General features: G+C 43.9%; 1 long non-coding RNA gene across 1 annotated transcript; it reads right to left on the reverse strand.

Moving 5' to 3' along the window:
* Positions 1-3,697: 3,697 nt before the first annotated feature.
* LOC146895823 (uncharacterized) lies at positions 3,698-7,046 on the reverse strand. Its single transcript, XR_015001636.2, has 2 exons — positions 6,845-7,046; positions 3,698-4,835 (listed from the first exon to the last, which is right to left on the reverse strand). It is a non-coding gene; the product is annotated as an uncharacterized LOC146895823 (long non-coding RNA).
* Between the last annotated feature and the right edge of the window lie 14,096 nt (positions 7,047-21,142).

A 21,142-nucleotide genomic window follows, 5' to 3' on the forward strand; every position in this document is an offset into this window, starting at 1 on the left:
CCCTCCAGCCTCTCGGCTGGCACACTGAAGCCTACAGGGGAAGCGCCGGCAACAGCAGTGGTCTGTTTTACAATGCCCCATAACATGATGTCTTTAACAGCCCAGCAGATTCTTGGCTGAGGGCCCTGGTTAAGGAAGAATCTTCGAAGTCATCAATTTCACCGAGCCCTGCAAGTGTTCCAGTAAACTAGATCCCTTTATTTCTGTTTGCTTGACAAAGAAACTTGAGACATCCAAGACATTTACTCTTTTTCAGTTCAGCACCAGGACAGGAACTCACTTTTTCACTGACGATATTAGGCCCCCAATGGTGATAAAAATTCCCGGGGAGCCTTTAGCGCCAAATAGTCAAAGAGGCTACAAAGAGGGAAAGGCCCACACCACCGCAGCAAAACCTCAACTGCACAAACACAAACACAGCAAAACATCAGGCTGGGTTTTTTCCCCGCCTTAGAGGAAATAGTCAGTGGTCCCTTTCCAAGTCGACCTTAGCATGACTTCACATAGATGGCTTGCTCTGTAGAGGAGAGACAGAAATACGTTTCATCAGAAGTAATAAATTGTAACAAACGTAAACTGGATCTATGCTTTCAAGTGTAAGGAACACTAAGGTGGAGGGGCAGGCATACAGACAGATAGAGACAAAAGAGACGGATGTTTGGTTGTTTTCCAACGATGAAATAAAATTTGGGGGAGGACTATTTCTGAGCACTCAGAGAGAAGGCCACACTGGAGGTTGCTCGGTGAGGTCCAGGCTTCCGTGAGATAAACAGAGAGGAGTTGCTTGGAATGTTTCTGTACCGGACAACAGCAGCTCAGACTGCTTCTAATCTGTTCCATCTCCCGGCTACCTCCTTGAGCTCTGAAGGCAGGAGGCAGGCATTGGTTTTTGACTTTTGAAACAGGACAAAGAGCAGCTGGATCGGTGGTTGTGGGGTGCGCCGAGTCACTTATCAGATATTTGCATTACAATTCATAACAGGAGCAAAATTACAGTTGTGAAATAGCAATGAAAATAATCTCATATTTGGGGGGGGTCACCACAGCATGAGGAACTATACTAAAGGTCACAGTATTAGGAAGGTGGAAAACCACTGCACTAGATCACCTGCCTCACAGGAAGGATCTCCTAAACTCTGTCCTTGTTTTGTTTTGTTTTGTTTTTCAAGAGTTCTCTGTGTAGCCCTGCCTATCCTGGAACTCTGTAGACCAGGCTGGCCTTGAACTCAGAACTCAGGATCCATCTGCCTCTGCCCCGGAGTGCTAGGATTAAAGGCGTGTGTCAACCCTGCCCAGCAGACAGTGTCATTTCTAATGAACTTTTTAATTTGGAGAAATTCCTATTTGTTTTGGCTAATTCTTTTTACACGGAAAGAAAAGTACAACTCTCTTTTGTTTCTGTCACCCTGCACCCTCAAACAGCAGCCCCAACAGCAATCAACCCTGAGTCCGGGATTATGCCAATGGTAAGGTAGTGGCAGATCTTGGGAATCCCAAACTTTTAAGTGCCTTGAAAATATCACTGTTTAATCATGATTGGGTGGCGTTCAGAGGCTGCCGCACAGAGCTGAGGGAGAGCAGGGCTGCTAAAATGGCTTCAGGGGGCCCTTGCTTTGCCTCCTCATTGGTTTTTAAGTAAGCCATGAGCACAGTCAGATGAACGCTGTCGTTTTGAATTAGCTTGGCCTCTGTCAGGAAGGCTCTTCCATCTTTCCCTGTCAGTACTCAATTTGTCTTCATCAAGTCCCCAGCAGGAAGATTCGGCTCTTATGACTCTTTGTTTTACAGTTTGGTCTCTTACAGGAATTCCGGACACAGAAAGACAGTGAGGAATTTACCCAAGTTTTTAGTTAGTTCCATCGCTACTTGGGGCCCAAAGGAGCACGAACTCCTGGAACGTGGTGCCACTGTGCCGGGAAGAGTGGGGACTGGAATGCGCTAACCCTTCAGGCGTCTTTTTGTTTTTTTGTTTGTTTGTTTGTCATTTTTGCTTCTTTCAGAGCCCTGTAAAATATTCGCTCGTGGGCTGTGTAAATCTCAGACCGTGCACCTGGTGTTGTTATGAACCTGGATGAGAAAAACCAAACAAGTGAGGAAAAGCAGTCCCAGATTTGTAATGACTGGGTTAGATTTCAGGATGGCCAACTGTCACCTTCCAGGTCTTAAATTTCACTCTGTTTTCTGTCACTGTGAAGGCTAGAGGAAACGACAAGTTCGGTTTCCTCGAAGTCTAACCCAAATGTGCTTGAGTAAAAACATCACAAACACAGCCTTGTTGAGGTGAGACCCACAGCCTAAGCTAGAGAGCTTTTTTTTTTTTTTTTTTTTTTTTTTCCAAGACAGGGTTTCGCTGTAGCTTTGGAACCTGTCCTGGAGCTCGCTCTGTAGACCAGGTTGGTCTCGAATTCACAGAGATCCGCCTGCCTCTGCCTCCCCAGTGTGGGGCTAAAGGCGTGCCCACCACCACCACCACCACCACCACCACCACCGGGCCATTAGGGAGCTTCTTTATGGGCACAGAGGCCGAAAACAATCAACGTTCACACAGCTGGTCCTTTACTCGGAATCTTTCTGCTTCCTCCAACGCTCCACCTTCCTTCCACATCTTGCCCTGTGGGTCTTGCACTGCTGGGGGAACACCACTTGTTCTTATCATCCAGCAGTGGGCCCAAGTGGGAAGAGGAAGAGTTACGGAGCTTCAGTGAGGAAGCTTTCTGTTTGTTCCTTATTTCTTTATTTTTTTATTTAAAGGTAGACTTGCCGGCCTGAGTTACAGCCTGCCATTCTCTCTAATCATCCTTGTTCTTTCTGAATCTGCGTTTCCACGCACTGTAGATAATCTCCGTCAGCGTCCTCATTGGCTCAGCTCAGCGCCTGTTCCCTGAGGTCTTGCTAACTGTATAAACTTTCAGCTCCCCAGTCCAATGCTGGCTCAGTCAGGAAAGCAAAAAGCAAATTGAACAATTAAATTCAAGCTGTAGCTTCCGTCATGACTCAAGAGCAGAAGAAATGTTTTAATAGCCAGTGGCACATAAAGAACCATTAATCACTCAGAATTTATGATTTCCCATTGGAGGCTCCAAACAACATCATTTTGCCCAACTCTATTATGGTGCTGGGCTGGCACGCTTTTGAAAAGAAACCATTTGATTGACTCTACCCAGGGCTGAGCAGTTTGAGAAATCCTTTATTAAAAAACGAAAGAAGCGTGAACCCTCTTTCTTTTTCCCAGTCTTCCTCATGCCCACGCCTTGCTTCCCTGACTTGGCTTAGCTGCCCCTTTGCTGTGTCAGCATGCTGAGATCTGTGGAACCCTCCCACCTCAGGAATTTGAAGCCCTGTGCTGAGTCCTTTTCTTTCTTTGAGTTCAAGCTATCGATTTTTTGTATTCAGAAAGACTTGGAGGCTTATGCTATAGCCCCAGATGTTTATTCTTGGGGCTGTATGGGTAAATTAGGCCACTTTGGGGAAGTCCTTTGCAGTCTCATTACCATGGATACTTGATTAGAATATCCCCGGAAACATTAAGTATTATTTGGGTGTTCTCATAATACACAGAGAGGGTCCCATCCCCCATTCTCTCTCCCCCACCCGCCCATGTTTCCTATGGAGTAAGAAGTTGAAAGACTATTGTCAATTCATTTGTTGGTAATTCTAAGATGAACAGAATAATTGGTTTGAGTGCTCCAAGTAAATATTTATCATCCCAAATTCACATCTTTAATTTCCTAAGAAGAGTCCTCCATTTTCCCTGCTGCCTAGAAATCATTTCAAAAATCTATATGCAGTCAAGGCTTTCAAAATCTCTGCCGAGTCTTGGGGATGTAAGTTCTTGGGCTAGTTGTATTGGAGTTTAGTTAAAATAGCTAGAATGTAAGAATTATTAAAAGAATTTTTTTTTTCTCTGTTGGGAGTAAGGACGTTAGCTAATGCAGATGCTCCACATGAGTAAGAAACTGTCATGGAGAATGCTTTTGTTGTAAACTGCCCCTCGATGTTTTATCCACAGCCCCATGGTGTGAACAATATTGTCCCAATAATATTGTCGCCATTACACAGATGAAGAAACAGAGTCTTAGAGAGGTCGATGGTCTATAGAACGTGAAGAGTGCATCGTCATCATCATCGTCGTCGTCATCATCATCATTGTCATCAGCATCAGCATCAGCATCTTCATGATCAGTAGCATCATCTTCAGCATCCGCATCATCATTAGCGGCAGCAGCCCTAGGAAGGTAGGCGTGACTCTAAGCCTACCTTCCCTTCTGTTCTCATCTGTTGCTTCTGTGGGCAGCTGACTGAGGAAGCTCAGTTGACATACACCCTACTGCTCGCCCTGGCAGCTACAGTACCCCAGAGAAGTATCTCCTCTAGCAGTCTGCCAACAAGAGGGGTGTGGAGAGCCATGGCTCTTGACTCGAGCATCTCATCAGGAATTCTGATGATGAGCTTCTCACTGCTGTCTAAGGATGCTGGGAGGCTTAGAGAGGCCACTTCAACATTGCAGCCAATGGCCAAGTATTTGAATTGAGAGGAAGGCCGAGCACATCCTGGCATTGTTGTAGCCGGCGTGGGGAAACGGGCAGCACCGCTGGAGCTTTCCTGTGACTTTCCAGGTTGTAATCATTCCGCAGGCCGCTGAGAGTTAGCAGCTTCAGAACAAGATGGCTGGCGAGAGGTTCTAGACCTCTGTGTGCTTATAAAACAGAAAGGCTTGTCCTCTGGAGTTTGGTCCTTTCCTTCGGAGCTCCTGGCTCTGAGATGGGACTTATTCTTCCCTTAGGCATCGGGGAGCTTTATTCTCCGCCACTGGAGTTCCCTCTGGTGAGCTGTCACTAAGAAGGAATGTAGACAATTACTTCATCATTTACAGCAGTGACTCTGCCGATGGAATCTCAGGAATCAAGCAAGGCCAGCCTGGGAGGAAGAGGATTTACCTCAGAAAATGGAGGTTTCTCTGCCCCTCTCTTGATGTGTTGAACCCAGACTGTTAGGACAGGCTGCTCCTGAACAGAGCGGGTAGGGAGTGAGACACACGGACAGACGACAGTAGGGATGGCACACGACATTGAAAGAGATGGGAAAAGGGGCTGCACCAGAGTGTGTCTCCAGGAAAAAGCACCAGAACAAAACCAGGAGTTCCCTGATTGGCTCTCTCTCTCTCTCTCTCTCTCTCTCTCTCTCTCTCTCTCTCTCTCTCTCTCTTCTTCAACTGTACGTTTTCAGCGAGGTTGATGGGGTGTGTGTGTGTGGGGGGGTGTTGCTACCAGTAGGAATAGTTTCTTTTTTGTGTCTGGGTTCTCAGCCTCTTAGTGCTAGACTAGAATTATGCTTTTAACTGTTGCCTCTTGGTCAAACATCGTTTCTACGGAAGAGTAATCATAAATACTAGTATTTCAAATGCTGTTAGCCTAGGGAGTGCAACCTCCAAAGATGACATCTTTTTGAAAAGTCTGCTGACTGGCAGTAGTGCCAATAGAGTCTGGTGAAGTTTTACTAAACCTGTTTTCTGTGCCTGTTGTTTATGAGTAGCTTTTTTGAAGGGTCAAGTTGCACAACTTATTTAGGAAGCTTCCTGTAGTGTGTGCAATCTACTTCTCCCTTTATGTACAGTGGATATCCACTGGCGCACTCATCTCAGGATGGCTTGCCGGATTTGCAGATGCTTTGTGGAAAGGATGCTCCTTTCACAGATGGCTCAGAAACAGCGTGGATTATCCAGGGTTGCACAAAACACTGAACGTTGTTTTCTATGGTTGGATAGGTAGATGGCATGTTTTTTTCCCTCCTCCTCCTTCTTCTCTTCCCCCAGTCTCTATGTCTCTCTTTCTCTCTCCATGTATGTTCAAGAAATGGCCAAAGATATCTGCAGCTATTATAACTAGTTTCTCCACATTTTTCTCCAAAGGACAGGGTCAAAGGGCTTGAGAAAATACCTCTGAATAATTCATCTTTTCAGAAAGATATTCTGGAGAACATATTTGGGGTAAGTCAGAGTCCCCCCTTACACACACACACACACACACACACACACACACACACACATGAAAGAAAAGAAGCTCTGATTATCCTATTTATGTATTTTTTTCCTCCCCCTCTCCCTTCCTATTTACCTACTTCTTTATCATGTTGCTTTCTGGTAGTTCTAGAATTATTTCTCAAAGTCTGACTATACTCACTAGACTGTATACTACCTAAGGCACATACGTCTGCAGTTTTGTGTCCTTAGCATCAAGTGAGAAACTGGCTAGGTGTCAAATTTGATTATTGAATGACAAATTATTTCCATATTATGAATTTTTGATTGTTCAAGAAGTTGCTTCCCTGGGAATAGGATATCACTCTGAGTCATCTCCGATAATTTTAGGTGTAGTGGAGCCAATAATGCGATCCAAGTAAGGCTGGATTATGAACTAGGGTTAGATGTCAATTTTTCTTACTGTAAATTCATTGATCTGAGGCACAAATACAGTCAAAGATAGTACGAGAAGCACAAAGTTGAAGAGTATTAGAAGAAAGGCAGGTGCCTTAGCAGGCTCGCTTTCTGGGAAGGCGTACCTGTGTAATAACATCGGCTGCTGCATTTAGAAGGCCCATGTTTGGGTTAATGCCGTGATGTTGCTACTTTGAAATTCATGGTTTTGTTTTTTTTGTTTTTTTTTTTTTGTTTTTGAACAAAAGATCTGTGTTTTCATTTGTCCCTGGTCTTATGAGAGAAGGAGTGAAGTGGCTGATTAGCAGAGAACATAGGACAGTGGGAGCCACAAGGGCCAGAGAGACACTGCACACAGCGCCTACGGACAGAAGATCACTAGAGACAGGCTGGGCTGTTAGTAGGGCTCACCTGACTTGGCTGGATTGTGCGTCAGTCACGACATAGGGTTGTTTCTCCAGAACTGGAGAATGACAGGACCATGGTCTGAAGAGCAAGCTTTCTCAAGAGGAGTTTCCAGGGAGCAGAGAAAACAAGATCTTTTCCTTCTGAGGCTATGAGAGAAGATGTCTTACCAAGCTAGGAGACTGGGCAGGCTGGGGGAAGGGTGAGGACACACCTTCCTATTCAGAGTAGAATAACCTGAAGGGCAGGAAAGGAGACTTTAGGTATTTCTAATCGTGTCCTTAATTAGGGCCTTTATAGGACAGCCAGAAGCTATTCTATGAAGCTTTCCACATATTTTATTTTAACCAAGGTTGGAGAAGACACTACAGATTGACAAAACCTTACCCTGTTTCCCAACTAGACCACTAGATGAAAAAGGTGTCAATAACTATATATATATAACTATATATATATAAAACTATATATATAACTATATATATAAAACTATATATATAACTATATATATATATAATCAAGGACAATGATTAGAACAACATAAATGACTTCATTTTTTTTTTTTTGGATAGCTTTAACAGGTTTACTGTTACCCATTACATCTGATTCTCCACATTATCTTCAAACAAATGGGCCAGAATGCTTCTAGGGTGTAGAGGGAAGGGAGGAGGTGGGTGACTTACACTGCACCCTGACATTGACTGTGGGGACATGCCTGCCTTGGAGAGAAAAATAATTATAAAATGTAGAGGTAAGAGGGAAGAAATTCTCTTCAATGTTGAACATGTAGGGCCCATACAGACAAAGATCTTCCAGAGGGTTGTTTAAATGAACACCAGGAAGGAATTTTTTCCACATCCAATATATTTAACACTGATAAATTTGCCAAATGATGGAACTACGTTGTCCCAATAAATATATAGAAACAGTGCTTTCTCATGATGTACCCCTCTTAGTGGACTGGGTGAAGGAAGGTGCAGTCCCCACTCCCTGGAAGTAGGGCATACCTTGTCTCTAGATCTGATAGAGGACCATCTCCACTACTCTGATGGCTCCCGTTGAACCAACACCAGTCATCAGGAGGGTGGGCTACATCTCTAGGACTGAACAGGTAAGTGGGAAAGGTGGGTAGCTGGTCTAGGATGCTTTTTGCTGCTTCCAGTATGTCCCACAGAATGTGGAGGAGAAGGGAGAAAGGTAGACAATACTTCTGAGCTGAGCATGCCAGCACAGTCTTTATTTCCAGTTCTCAGGAGAGAGAGACAGGTAGATTTATGTGAGTTTGAGGCCAACCAAGTCTACTCAGTCAGGGCAGCTAGGGCTACATAGTGAGATTCTGTCTAGAAAAGAAAACACTGACAGAAAGAGAGAGAGAGAGAGAGAGAGAGAGAGAGAGAGAGAGAGAGAGAGAAGTATTTATGACATTAGCAAGCTACATATGTGATCATGGAATGAATGGTACCAGAATAAATTCAAAGAAAAAGTAAATTTAATATTGCGGAAAGCATTAATGAGATATAACTCAGTCTTGAAAAAGATATCAAGAGAAAAGTTTACTTGATTAAAAACATATCTGATTGGAGGGAAAACAGTAGTGTTGCGTGTAAGTAAGATGTACATCTCGGCGAAAGCAAAGGCAAGGGTGTAAAAGTCAGAAAGACATTAGGTGTTCTGCTGCATTGGTGTCTGTCACACTACTCAAGAAGGGGAACATAAGATATCGTGTTCCTGGGGTTAAATTGGGGTATAAAGTAACCCTTTGCAGACTTGGGAAAAATGACTGTCATTTGGAAAATGAAGTCTGCTAAAACTATAGTATTAGACAAACACATAACTTTTATGTTGACATTTTTATTCTAACCCCAGTCTGGGTCTGAATGAGCATGTGATCAAACTGGACTCTCTGATTGTGACTGACAATGGGGGCTGACTGAGAAGCCATTGATAAAGGCAGTGGGACTTGTTTTTACGGCATGTTTTGGCTTTTTGGGACCCTAGTCTATATGGATGCACAACTCCCTAGACCTGGATGTAGGGGAGAGGGCCTTGGACTTCTCAAGAACCCTGCCCTCTCTCAAGCAGGGTGGGAGAGGGAGGAGAGGGTATGGGGGAGTGGGAGGGGATTGGAAGGAGGGAAGGAAGTGTAAATAACTGAATGGAAAAGTAAAATATATAAAAAAGTAGAATATTAACCAAAAAAAATAAAATTAAAAAACCCAAAAACAAAAACAAAGAAATCTCCCCCACAAAAAGAAAACAAAACTCTCCCTCCCCAGAATATAAGAAAAGTAAATGTCAACGTGGCCATTCTAAGAGAGCGGTAGTTTTGGAGGCCCGGCTGCTAATAAAAGTCTTGTAAATGCCCTTGGCCATGGGCAGGAGGTTCCACAGATTTGTTCTTGGTTTGCAAGAAGATGAAAGCCAAGCATTGGAAACTTTCACCGCCACTCTTTATCGCCACGACAGTTTTGTTTTCTTTTACACAATTAACTCTTATCCTCCACCACAGGAGCTTCGATAAGCACTGTCCTCGTCTGGGACAAAGTGGAGTTAAACAAGTATGTTGTTCTTTGTCCTAAGCATGAATGCAGTGTGTGAGGAAAAGGCAATCTAAGGAGGAAATGAAAGAAATGGAGAATTTGAGTATGCATTTGAGAGTCATTCTAATAAAGAAAATAGTCTCAAAATGAGTGTGCTTGTCCTTGAAGCTCTCCTGAGGAGAAGGGAGAGAAAGGGGAGGGGGAAAACCCTCTTACTGACATTGGGATCACTTTTATTTAGATAATTTTGTTCAGTGTTCATCCTCAAGATAAATTATATTTTAAATTTCAGGGTGGGTAAACTGTGACTTGGGTTCAGAGGTTTCAGCAGATTGGACCGCGACTCTCAAAATATGTGCTCATATCCCAAACCCCAGAACCCAAAAGTATGACCCTATGTGGCCAAAGTTCTAGGTCCCAAGAAGAGAGGCTTGTCCTGCAGGAATAGTGCAACCACACACATCTTAGAGAAGAAGATGGAGGAGAAGACGTCTGGAAAAAGAGGGTGCTGTAGAAGACCAGGTTGCAGTGATGTGGTCCCAAACCAGGGATTTCTAGAACCCCCAGAAACTGAGGGACATAAAGTTCCAGTTCTCCCCTCTGATCTTCAGAGGGAGCGTGGTCTTCCTGACACCTTGACTTCAGCCTCTGCTTCCCAGAAGCATGAGAGCATCCGCATCTATTCTTTTAAGGCACCCAGTTTGTGGCAATGCAGTGATGTAAAGCGACCGCTGGACAGTGAGGATCTGGTATTTCAGTCTCTTACTACGCCCTACGACCTGTTTCCTAGCAGACGGATTGTATGGCTCATGCATCAGATGGTTGGAAATAAGCTGAAGGGCTAGGGAGAGCGCAGAAGAGGCGAGAGGGCTATGGTGTTGCCTCAGAGCCTAAGTTGGAAGCCCAGGTCCCCTCCCTACATTGCTCGATTTCTCAGAGTCTCAGACACCTCAGCTGTAGTTTGGCCACAAACCAAACTTAACGGGGTAATGACAAGACCCGAAGAAGATGCCATGGGTATAAACTTCTGGTAAATAGTCGAGCACTATTCAAATTACTAGTGACTGGGACTTTTCCTCCTAGAAGAGACTTCATGCAGGTGATATACTGGTGAGGTCGTCAGGCAAGTCTACCGTCCTGAAGCTACATGAGCCACCTCCTCTGCACGGAAGACAGCAAAACGAACATCCTCTTCATTCTCGCCGAACAGTCCTGAAATCACACGTCTGCAGAAGCAACAAGAAGCCCATGAACCTGTTGGGCAATTTCTGTTTGAAAGAAAAGCCTCAGCAGCTACGATGCCAAAACAAAATTGTTGATTTTGGCAGGCATTATTTTTTTTTCAGGGCTCAGACAGACAATACTAAATAACTCTATTCAACAGTCCAGTTCATTTTAACTTGTTTACTTATACCCAGCCTTGTTCCAGAAAGGATTTAAGGTGGATTACCTATTAATACCACACACGATAAAATAAAGCGAAGAATAAGTGGTGGTGGTGGGGGGAATAGGACAACAGGAAAATGAGATTCAGAAAAATGCACCAAACGGGGAGCAGGTTGGACACAATGTGATCTGTAAGCACTGTGTTCTTACCAGGCCTGGCTTCAAGTTTGTGGCGAAGTTTTCTTGCTATTCACACAAAAAGGCCTCCAGGACAAAACCCCCAGCAACATTCCCTTTTGGAAGTCATTTGTATCTTCCTTGATGTGGGAGACCTCTCCATTGACTATGGCTATGCTCCCTTAAGGTAGATAAAGGATAATGAACCTTCCAGCAAAGGATCCCTGATGTGCGGTAGACTAGCTGTCGCGTTTATGTTTACAGAACCAGTGATGGGCTCGGTGACCACGGCCGAGGAAACAGCTAGAGGGCTCGTCTTCCCAAAAGGAGGACTTTGGTTTCAAACCCGTGTTTACCTGTTGTTCTCTTTTGGCAGCTATCAGGACAAACTGAGGCGCATCTGCTTCCTGCTCCGAGCAATTAAGACAGCACTTGCCCATGAAAGAGTGTCTGTTTTCTTTAGAAGACTCTGAGTGTGTTCAGCTTGTGTGTGGGGGTGGGGGAGAGTGTCATGGAATTCTTAAGATTCAAGTTCAAAGTGTAAATGGAACACAGGAGTCTCTAGGGCAGCACGTCCCGCTACATCAATGCCTGCACACTTGCTTACTCAGCTTTTCAGACGATGTTTTGGTAACTTATTAATAATGAAAATTGGTGGGGAAGTAACTGTGACCATCCAGACTCTATAGGATTAAATGAGCTTCTTCTCTTGGCTCTCTGGTAAGAGTTGGCAAACTTCTTCTATGCAGCAGTAGATAGTTGAAGTTTTCCAGGCCACGAGTTCTCCACCGTAACGGTTCGACTCTACCACGGTGAAGTAACGCTGGTGTACAGACAGTTGATAAGCTACCAAGGACATACAGTTACATTCTGCTGAAACTTTACTTACAAAAAACAGTGGCAAGTGAATTTGGCCTCAAAAGAATAGTGTGTCCACCTCTGCCCATGATGCACAGTTGCTTAAAATTTCCTTGTATCCAAAACTGCTTATAATGGAAATTTTGGCTTTTGACAGTTTCTCTCTTCAAAGGTGATAGGAAGGCCCTCCTGGTAAAAAAAAAAAAATGGCCTTAGTTTGTGAAATAGTCATTGCCCCCTACCGATCAGCTGTCTACAGCACAGTGCTCCCTATATTGCTCAAAGAGTAAAAGATGACATTCTCCACTCTCCCATGAAGTCTCAGCCTAATGGTGACCTAGTCACTCACCGAGGTCGGGCTAAAATGCAGGCGGAAGGTACAGAACTCAATGGTCTGACAATAAGCCACTTCAGACATTTTAATTTTCAGTCTTTATCAAGCCCCGTTACTATGCATATTTATGCACACACCATGTTACTTCCCCTCCTCCAGAAGTTTCCTCACGGAACTGCGTGGGCTGATGTGCCTCCCTCATCTTATTTAGGCACCGTATATAAAAGTGATCACTTGGGCAGTGTTTCCTCCTTCGAAAACTTGCTGTTACAGACACCGCCCAAGAGACTCTTGTGCCTCCTTGCAAAACTCTCCTTGTGATCTCTTCTCAGAGTTCAGTGGGGGCATCAGAAGTGTATCTGTTGTTGCGCCTCCTGTTATTAACCAGGGTGTCCATAGCTACCCTGAGCTGCTTCCCGGTAGTTTTGTCTTCTCCGACTCCCTGAAATGCAGAATACGTCCAGCTACATGGATGACATGCAGCTTAGTTGTCTCACCCCACCAGATCTTTCTTCGCACTCTTTTCTTCGTCCTCCCTTTCGAGAGTGGATTGCTCTGACTGTACAGGTATCTTAATGTGGATATATAAATACTACACTGGGTGTAAATAGCAAATAAATTAATTGGGCTGATTGAAACTTTTCAAGACCACAAAAAAAAAAGATATTTCCCTTTGTGTTTGAGAGTAGAAGAACAAGGAAGTGATAGCCCGGCTGCCTGGGGCAGATGGTGTCATGATAACAGCCAACAGAACCATTAAATTCAGACTTTGTTTTTGAAATCTGCAGCAAAGAAAGTGGTCGGCAGGACAGAGGAAGAAGAACAAACAATACTTTCAATGTGTGTGTTTGCTTTGTTTTTTTTTCGGGGGGGGGGTGGCATGTTTTTCACACTTCACCTCATTTATTTTCACCCTGTGAGCCAGCCACAGCAGTTATTATTACCCTATTTTGTTGGGGAGGAAATTGTGACTCAGCCTTCTATGACTTGGCCACATGCACAAACAATGCAGAGAGGGGGTGGACTGCGAGTCCATAGCGACGACCGGACAGTCCGACAGAGCCTGGCTGCTGGAAATGAGCTCCGTCAGACTCGGGCTCACCCTGGGCCCAACCACGGAGAACACTGGGATGTTGGACAAACAGCACACACGCGAAATATTCTCAGTGCCTGGGTGGATGCGAGCTGAGGGGTGATCTCAGTAACTACTGAAGTCCCCCAGAAAGCAAAAGATGAGCGGGTAACGGAGATGTTAACTCGTTCTTCAAAAAGGAGGAGAGATTCCAGATCCCAAAATGGGTCAGCCGCTCTCTCCAGTGAGTCCAGAAGGAGCCATGGGTGGATTTTCTAATGGAATGGTTCTTGAGAATGAACAGAGGAGCGCAGTGGCTTCTGAAGCATGAACACAGGTTCACTAGGAACTGAGGGCGTTGAGAGTTATGTTTTGCTCGCTCATGCGAGTTTCTTGCTTTTGAAATGGAACAACTTCATAAAATCAGATGGTGGGCTAGGTAGTAAAATGTCCTTTTGGCAATACTATCAGAAAAGAAGAACCACCTATTGAGTGGCTGTTGTCAGCTCAGCAAGTGACCCTGTTCCCCTGTTTCACTTACCCACAGACTCCTCTGAGTGGGCTGGCATTTTGTTTGCCTCCTTTGTAGAGGATAAGAAATGGGGATTCCATGAGATCAAATAGCTTATGCAAATTGCTGAGCTAGAACTGAAGCCAACTATGTCTGCCTCAGAGCTGTTGGGCGCAACAGCTACACCATATTACCTTGACACACAGCCAGGCTCAGTGAGGTCTGTGGCTAAGGTAAACTATTTCCACACTGGGCCATAATAGCGTCAGACAGTCATCCAGGTTGTAAACGAATTCAAAGCATGTTGGTAAATATTTTGGTCTTTATCTGCTTGGTGCTTAAATCAAGGAATTGGCTAAAGACAGAAAACACGGTTAATCACCTCTGCAGTTGACAGAATCAAGAAAAGCCAATAACATCCTTACTATGAAGTCGCATTTGCACAGTGCGTCTCATTTTACAAAATACTTTTGCCATGTGTACCTCAGTGGATTCTCACGATGGCCCCGAGGAATGTGGCTGGTAGTCCCCACCCCCACCGCTGTTTTTCCAGTGAGCAGAACTGAGGTTCATGAAAAACAGGTGACCCAATGAGAGTCGCCTGGTGAATAATTTGGGGACTTCTGTTTTCTGTCACAGGGTAGCAGATGCAGAGTCATGACAAGAACCCCCATCAAGACATGTAGTTATGAGATCAACACTAGCAAGATGGTGGTTGATAAATGTGGAATTCAACACTGTAGAAAAGTGTCTGTATTTGGGTACTCAATGCAAGCCGGCATTGTATTTTGATCTTCAGTCCATGCCAATTTAGTGTTGGCTTGGATTAATGAAAGTATCATGTCTGCCTCCCACTGAGCAGTGTTTACACTGACCACAGCACCATTGAAATCATCTCTGACACCTCTGTTCTCTGGGTCCAGAATTTATTTCGGGAATACTTGAACTGAGTAGAGAGTTCTCACAATGTTACCACAGAGGCAGGTAACATCTGAAGAGATAATGGACTATGTTGCAAAGCGAAGACTGTGAAGAAATGAGAAATTCTATTATTTTTTTTGTTTTATAATTCCAAAGTAATTATCACTTGGAGGAGGAAAAGCATTTGCTCTGTGTGTAGGTTAACAGGTGTTACGTGTCAATCAGGTTTTACCTTTATGTAATTATTAAGCCACAATGGAGCTTCCTTCCTTTGTTTTTCCGCAGTTAGTCAGTCCCAGTCTATGGCATACAGATGAGCTTTGTAAAGTTTTTCTTTTATTTGTTTAATGTTTTTCTTTTTTTTGAGACATTTTTGAGACAGCCCTGGCTGTTCAAGAACTCAAGATCTGCCTACCTATACAGGGGTTAAAGGTATGCACCACCACTGCCTGGCAAGTTTCATGGAGTTTTAATGCCTAGTCGCTCCGCCTATTAGAAGTCAGTTGAAAAGTGAACTGAAGGACTGAGGATGTAGCCCAGTGGTAGAGGTTACCCAGCATGCACTTGGCCCGGCGTTTGATCCCTAGGACTTCCCAAAACAAGAAATCACAAGAGTGTAATAAAACGAACAGCGACAAGAGAATTAGCCTCCAAAGATACACACGCTAATTCTTGGATTCAAAAATTTTCCATTTTTCCACAACTCCGGCTTGGCATATAGTTGACATTCCAAAATATTTATCAAGATGAATCTCTAAAGGACTAGAGACGGGTAGTAAAGCATCGGGGGAAGATGTAAAATTAAAAGTGCCTCGCAGCCCTCTGAAGAGGTCAAATCTGCTGATTCCTTGCCTTCAGACCTCCGCCCCGAAGAAGTGAAGCACTTCTTTTCTGCCGCTTATAACATTTGGTATATGATACTTTGTTATGCTAGCTCTAGCAGGTTCGTAGTCTGCTCTCTTTCTCAGTCTACAACAGAGACTAGATAGAGTAAACATTCAATAACTATTCTTTGAGTGAATGTTGAATAAATGAATAACTAGAGAAGTAAATGAAAATTTGTTACCTCGGGAAACTCATCTATTGCTTCCCCCCTAGTCTCTGTTGTCATTTGTAAAGTGACATCTACTACACTCTGGAAGATTTATCCTGTTCTCAGCTATTCTACCGGCCATAGAAAAAGAGTGTGCATGACATAAAAATTGATCATATATTAGAACTTATCCAGGAAGCTTATTTAATCTAAATCTCTTTTTGAAAAATATAGACAGACGTGGGTTTTAGAGATAGTTGAAAATTTAATTTGACCCGAGGCAAACATCTGAAACGAATCATTTCCTGAGATGGCTTTTAGAGTTTGATCCTGTGTTTTTCCTTGATGAATTTATCTATTTATGGAAATCAGGTCAGTGAGACTGTGTGGGTTATAGGCAATGTGATTTCATTGCACCTCAGGCCCAACTATATATCAGGGTGGAATCATCTTCACTGAGGAGGTGGGCTGCCAGGAAAGAGATGCTAAAGGAATCAAATCGAAATGGAATGCGGAAAACTAGCTCCATGGCAGGGCAGCTGAGTATAACATTACCTGAGATGGTATTAGATTTACTCAGGTTGCCCTCAAATGCTGGACTCTGAAGAATAACCTGGATGAAGGAAAAATGAACAGAACTATAGAGGCCTGTCTGGGTCTGACTAGATTCATTAGCCTGGGTTTTCTCTGGAAAGTCCCAGCTGTCCAAACGGAGCTCGAATTTCCTCCAGTCCTTCAAGATGGCTGTCCAGGCCGGTCCGCAGAGAGGTTTTCCCCAGAAGTGCAGGTCACCTTTTAAGAGTTCACTTCTCTGATTAGTTTAAGGTCTTGCCTTCCAATGTTCTCCATCTCCTCCTATTCAGATGAGAGATTGGGCATGTTTGGGTGGCCACAGATTTGTTTCCTTGCCCTTTGAGGCTGTTGACTCCTTCTGTGTGGAACTCTCTGTCTTCTTATAATTTTTTTTTTTTTTACCACCTACTTGGCCTTTCTCCTACTTCCAAACTACTTCACATTTCCTGAGCTGGATCATTAAGGAAGTCGGTCACAGTGTACACAATTCAGATTCCTAGGGAATGGATGAAGAAGGCAGAGAATTTCCAGTTTCAGAGAGGGGTTAGCTACATACCCTTTGGTGGTCTGTTGGGCTGAATGAAGACGTTTGAAACTGAGAGTTTGGTCCTTTGGTTTTTCTACATCTCATCTTTCTCTTGCTACTTATATGAGTTGCTTTGCTGGTTGCCGAGATGAAATAGCAACTCAAGGAAGGAAAGGGTTAGCTTAGGGTCCAGGGGACGCAGTTCATTGCAGCAGGAGGCAGCTGCTCACACTGTGGCCATGGTCAGGAAGCAGAGAGCGGCACACCCTGCTCCTCAGCTAACCTTCCCTCTTCAGTGTTGTCCAGGACCCCAGTACAAGGGATGGCATTTCCTATGTTTAGGGCTGGTCTTTCTACCTCAGCTAACCTAACTTCAAAAGTCCCTCCTAGACTTGTTGGCCCAGTCAATCTAACTCCTTTCAAATGGACTAACCATCAGATGACCTCAACTTAGCCAAGATCAGAAAGTTTAACATAGTGTGAAATATATGGACTCAAAACCAGCAAATGCACTTTCCAAATGGCTAATGTCTGAATAACGGTGTCTTCCCAGGCCCGGGTTGGAACTTCACACACAGTGTGATAATATTAACATGGTAATTAGCTTTATCTTGCTGTAACAAGTACTAAGAAACCTAAAAAAAGAAGTCTTAGGCCACGATTCTTGGGCTCATTGCCAAGGTCATGTTGCATCAGAGAATTGAAGGGGACAGGGCTTATAGAGCAGGCTGGCTCCCCTCATGGCAGCAGAGGAGAGGGGTTCAGAGGAATGGATCAGAGACAGTATATGTCCTTTAAAGATATCCTAGAGACCTACTTCCTCTATCTGGACCTCACACCTCTCTTTGGGAGCATTTCTTGCTCCGAGCATAGCATGAAGTGTTACCATGTGTTCTTTCCTATGTGTGAGATAAGTGCCTTTACAAAGAGGGTAGAACGTGTACCCTTAGCCCTTCCAGGGCATCAGGACAGAGCTTCAGGGCATCTTCAAGGCCAAGACCATTCACTAGACATTGAATCTGCTGTCTCTGTGATCTTGGACCCTCCAGACCCCAGAACTGTAAGATACAAATTTCTATTATTTATGAATTACCCAGGCTAGGACGTTTTGCTATGGGAGTACCAATGGACTAAGCTATTCCTTCCACCCCCATTGTTGCAAATAGCTCAGTGAAGATTGCAGCCTTGGTGAAAGCAACTGTGTAAGTCAGTACAGTGAGAATTCAAATGGAAAAATCAATTTCCAGAACAGAGATTCTTCATATTTCAAATCTTTGGATTGCAATGAACAGTTAGATGTCTTAAATATCATCCATTTTAACTCAAGAATATTACAGATTAGGAAAAAAAAGTATCCGGCCAAGAGATCAAATAGTTTTTCATGTCGAGACCCAATTTTATATCTGTATGCTTTAAAAAAGTTATTCCTTTTTTGAATTATATCTGGTTGATGAAGGGACCAAAAAATGTATAAAACAAGATAACCGATTTAACCATGATCACAGAGCTAAGAAAAAGAAAGGACTCAGACAAGAAAGCATGTCCCTTGGGTTCCTCATTCAGAACTCTTGTGGTTTAGCTGATCATGAAAGTAAATTAAGTCTGATTGAGAATTAGAATGTTGGTCCCAAAACTTTTGGGTAAACAAGGCTCTCATTTATTCCCTACCATCTAATGGCATCAATCTCTGTGGTTTATTCTAATATCTTTAGAGAGTAGAATAATGGTCTCGGGTTGAAGGTTTAAGGCCTATTGGGGATCTTCTGAGGACAGTATATGCACTCAAGTACAACTTCAAGTAAGAGAAGTCATCAACATGGAGACAGCACCCTAGGCTATAGACCAGTGTTCTAAACATTAAGACCAACTAGGAGGTGTCTTTTATTTCCTGAGTGTTTGCTGTATGACAGGAATTATTCACAGAACTTTACATGGTCTGATGTTGATAGTGATTGCCAATTTGACAGAACCTAGAGTCATCTAGGAGACAAGCCTCCGGGCATGACTGTGAGGGAGTTTGTAGATTGGGTTAGCTGATGGGAGAAGCCCTACACTAAATGCAGCTAGCACCATTCCTAGGCCGAATAAAAAGGAGAAAGTGAGCTGAGCACCAGCATTCTCTTCTCTCTCTGGTTTCTGACTGTAGATGCCATGTGACCCTCGGCCTCATATTCCTGCTGCTGTGCCTTCCTCACTGTGATGGAGACTGAGTTCAAGTAAACCCTTGCTTTTGTTATGACAATTAGAAAATTGCTAGTGCACACTACACGATTTAATCTGTGCCAAGCCACTTGGGTTAGTGTCCACTTTTTATCTGTAGTCCACAGAATATAGATAAATGTCCCATTAGTTTTTTTTAAATATTTATTTATTATGTATACAATATTTTGTCTGTGTGTATGTCTGCAGACCAGAAGAGGGCACCAGACCCCATTACAGATTGTTGTGAACCACCATGTGGTTGCCGGGAATTGAACTCAGGACCTTTGGAAGAGCAGGCAATACTCTTAACCACTGAGTCATCTCTCCTACCCCCCCCCACCTATTGGTTTATTTAACAACTATTTCCTTAGTGACTGATGCCAGGCATGATGCTTGGTGCTGAAGATACAGAAGCACCCAAAACGGAGCTAGTTCTAGCTTTTGTCAATCTCAGAAGCCAGTGTGTGTGTGGGGAGAGATAATGGTATCATATGTATTCTAAGGAATGTGTCATGAAGGAAACAGACAAGGGGTAAGTGTGTTAGGCACTGATAATCACATGATCGTGTAGAATAGTTGAAAGAAGTTAAAGAAGGAAGTCGAACATGGACCTCCAAAGAGATGAGTCACACAGTGAGAAGCTACAAAAGGTGTCTGCAATACCAGACAGCATGTCGGAGTTCAGTCATTCACTGGCGGCTACTGCCATTGGGCAGAGTCTGAATCCAAACAGACTCGTTTGCTCCCAAAGTCTACCTACCCCAGTCACCCCCATCCAGTTCTTTACACCAGAGTGACTCTGGTGATCCTGGGAGTCACCCTTGCTGATGTTCTCCATGTCTATGAAGTGCTTCTCTCGAAAGTGTCGAACTGTTGTGAGGGTCCCAATTTCCCCGTTTTCAATGTGCCATACCCATCTGTCACCCAATTCTCAAAACCTTGGTCATAAGCTTGCCACTTATGTCTGGGGTGGGAGGTGGGGATGTGGGGGTGTGGGAGAGGAGTGGGGAGTTCAAGGTCGAAACACAGGGAATCCTGGCTAAGCGCTGAGTCATTTGTATTTGTATTCGTATTCTGCCTCATTCTAAATATTGAGAGATTATGAATCAAATTTGGTGCCTCAATTTGCAGAAAAAACAGCAACAACAATAACAACAAACTTATAATTTCTACTTCTGAAAAATGACCTATACTTCTTAAGAGTTCGTTATTGTCTGACATCTACGAAGGCCTGCCCATCTTTAGTTGACCTTTCCAGAGAAATAGCCGGGTGACACACGGGATTACTGCTCAACCTAGGGCTGGCCTCCGGCCCAGAGAACACGGTTAGGTAATCAGGTTAGCTCCTTCTAGTTATCCAGCCATGGGGCCACCCTGGGAAGAGATGCCAGACATGACAAGCAGAATCACAGCGCTAATTTCAAGGTCTGCTTGAGACACAGGGCCCTAGAAATAATGGTGGAGAGGCAGCAGTGTCTGAAATTGGCAGGTTCAGAAGCCCTGTTCTAAAGACTTCTGGGAGATGTCAACAAACAATGGAAATAAATAGATAAAGCTTATGACAATAGAATGGGCTTGACAGTGTGTTTCTGAGTGAGGACAGTGAGGGGCTGGAGAGGACAAGATGTGACCATGGGTTTTGGCCCACACCATGCGGAATGGCTGCTCGGGTCATCAAGCATCTGTGCCTTCATGTAATAAATGCAGAGTGTTCCCAACAAATGCATTAAGAACTTTCACCAGCCTTCTTTTCTGGACATGGTGGAATCAGTTCTCGAATCAGGGAAGGAAGAGGGTCTGCGGGTCTGATAGTTTCATTTGAGAGCAAGTGGGAAGACGAAAGGAAACAGGCTTCTTGGCTAGCAGAGCAGGGGTGACCTCCCACGTAAGGAATTTCAACCAGGGCTTTCAACTTCGGAAGGGAATAAAGCTGGGGAAGCTTTGCCTAACAGAAACTTAATGGGGACAAACACTTGAGGATGACATAGAAAGTCCCCCAAGATCCTGTGAATGCACCCTTCCTCATTACACTTACCATTTTCAAGGGTCCTGATGTGCCTGCCATACTTTCTAATTCTTAAGCAGGGAAAGATTATAGCTAATTGCTTTTTTCCTTCTTTCTTTCTTTCTTTCTTTCTTTCTTTCTTTCTTTCTTTCTTTCTTTCTTTCCTTCC

Source organism: Myodes glareolus, chromosome 1, assembly GCF_982192425.1.
Source record: "Myodes glareolus chromosome 1, mMyoGla1.1, whole genome shotgun sequence".
In the NCBI taxonomy this organism is placed as follows: Eukaryota; Metazoa; Chordata; class Mammalia; order Rodentia; family Cricetidae; genus Myodes; species Myodes glareolus.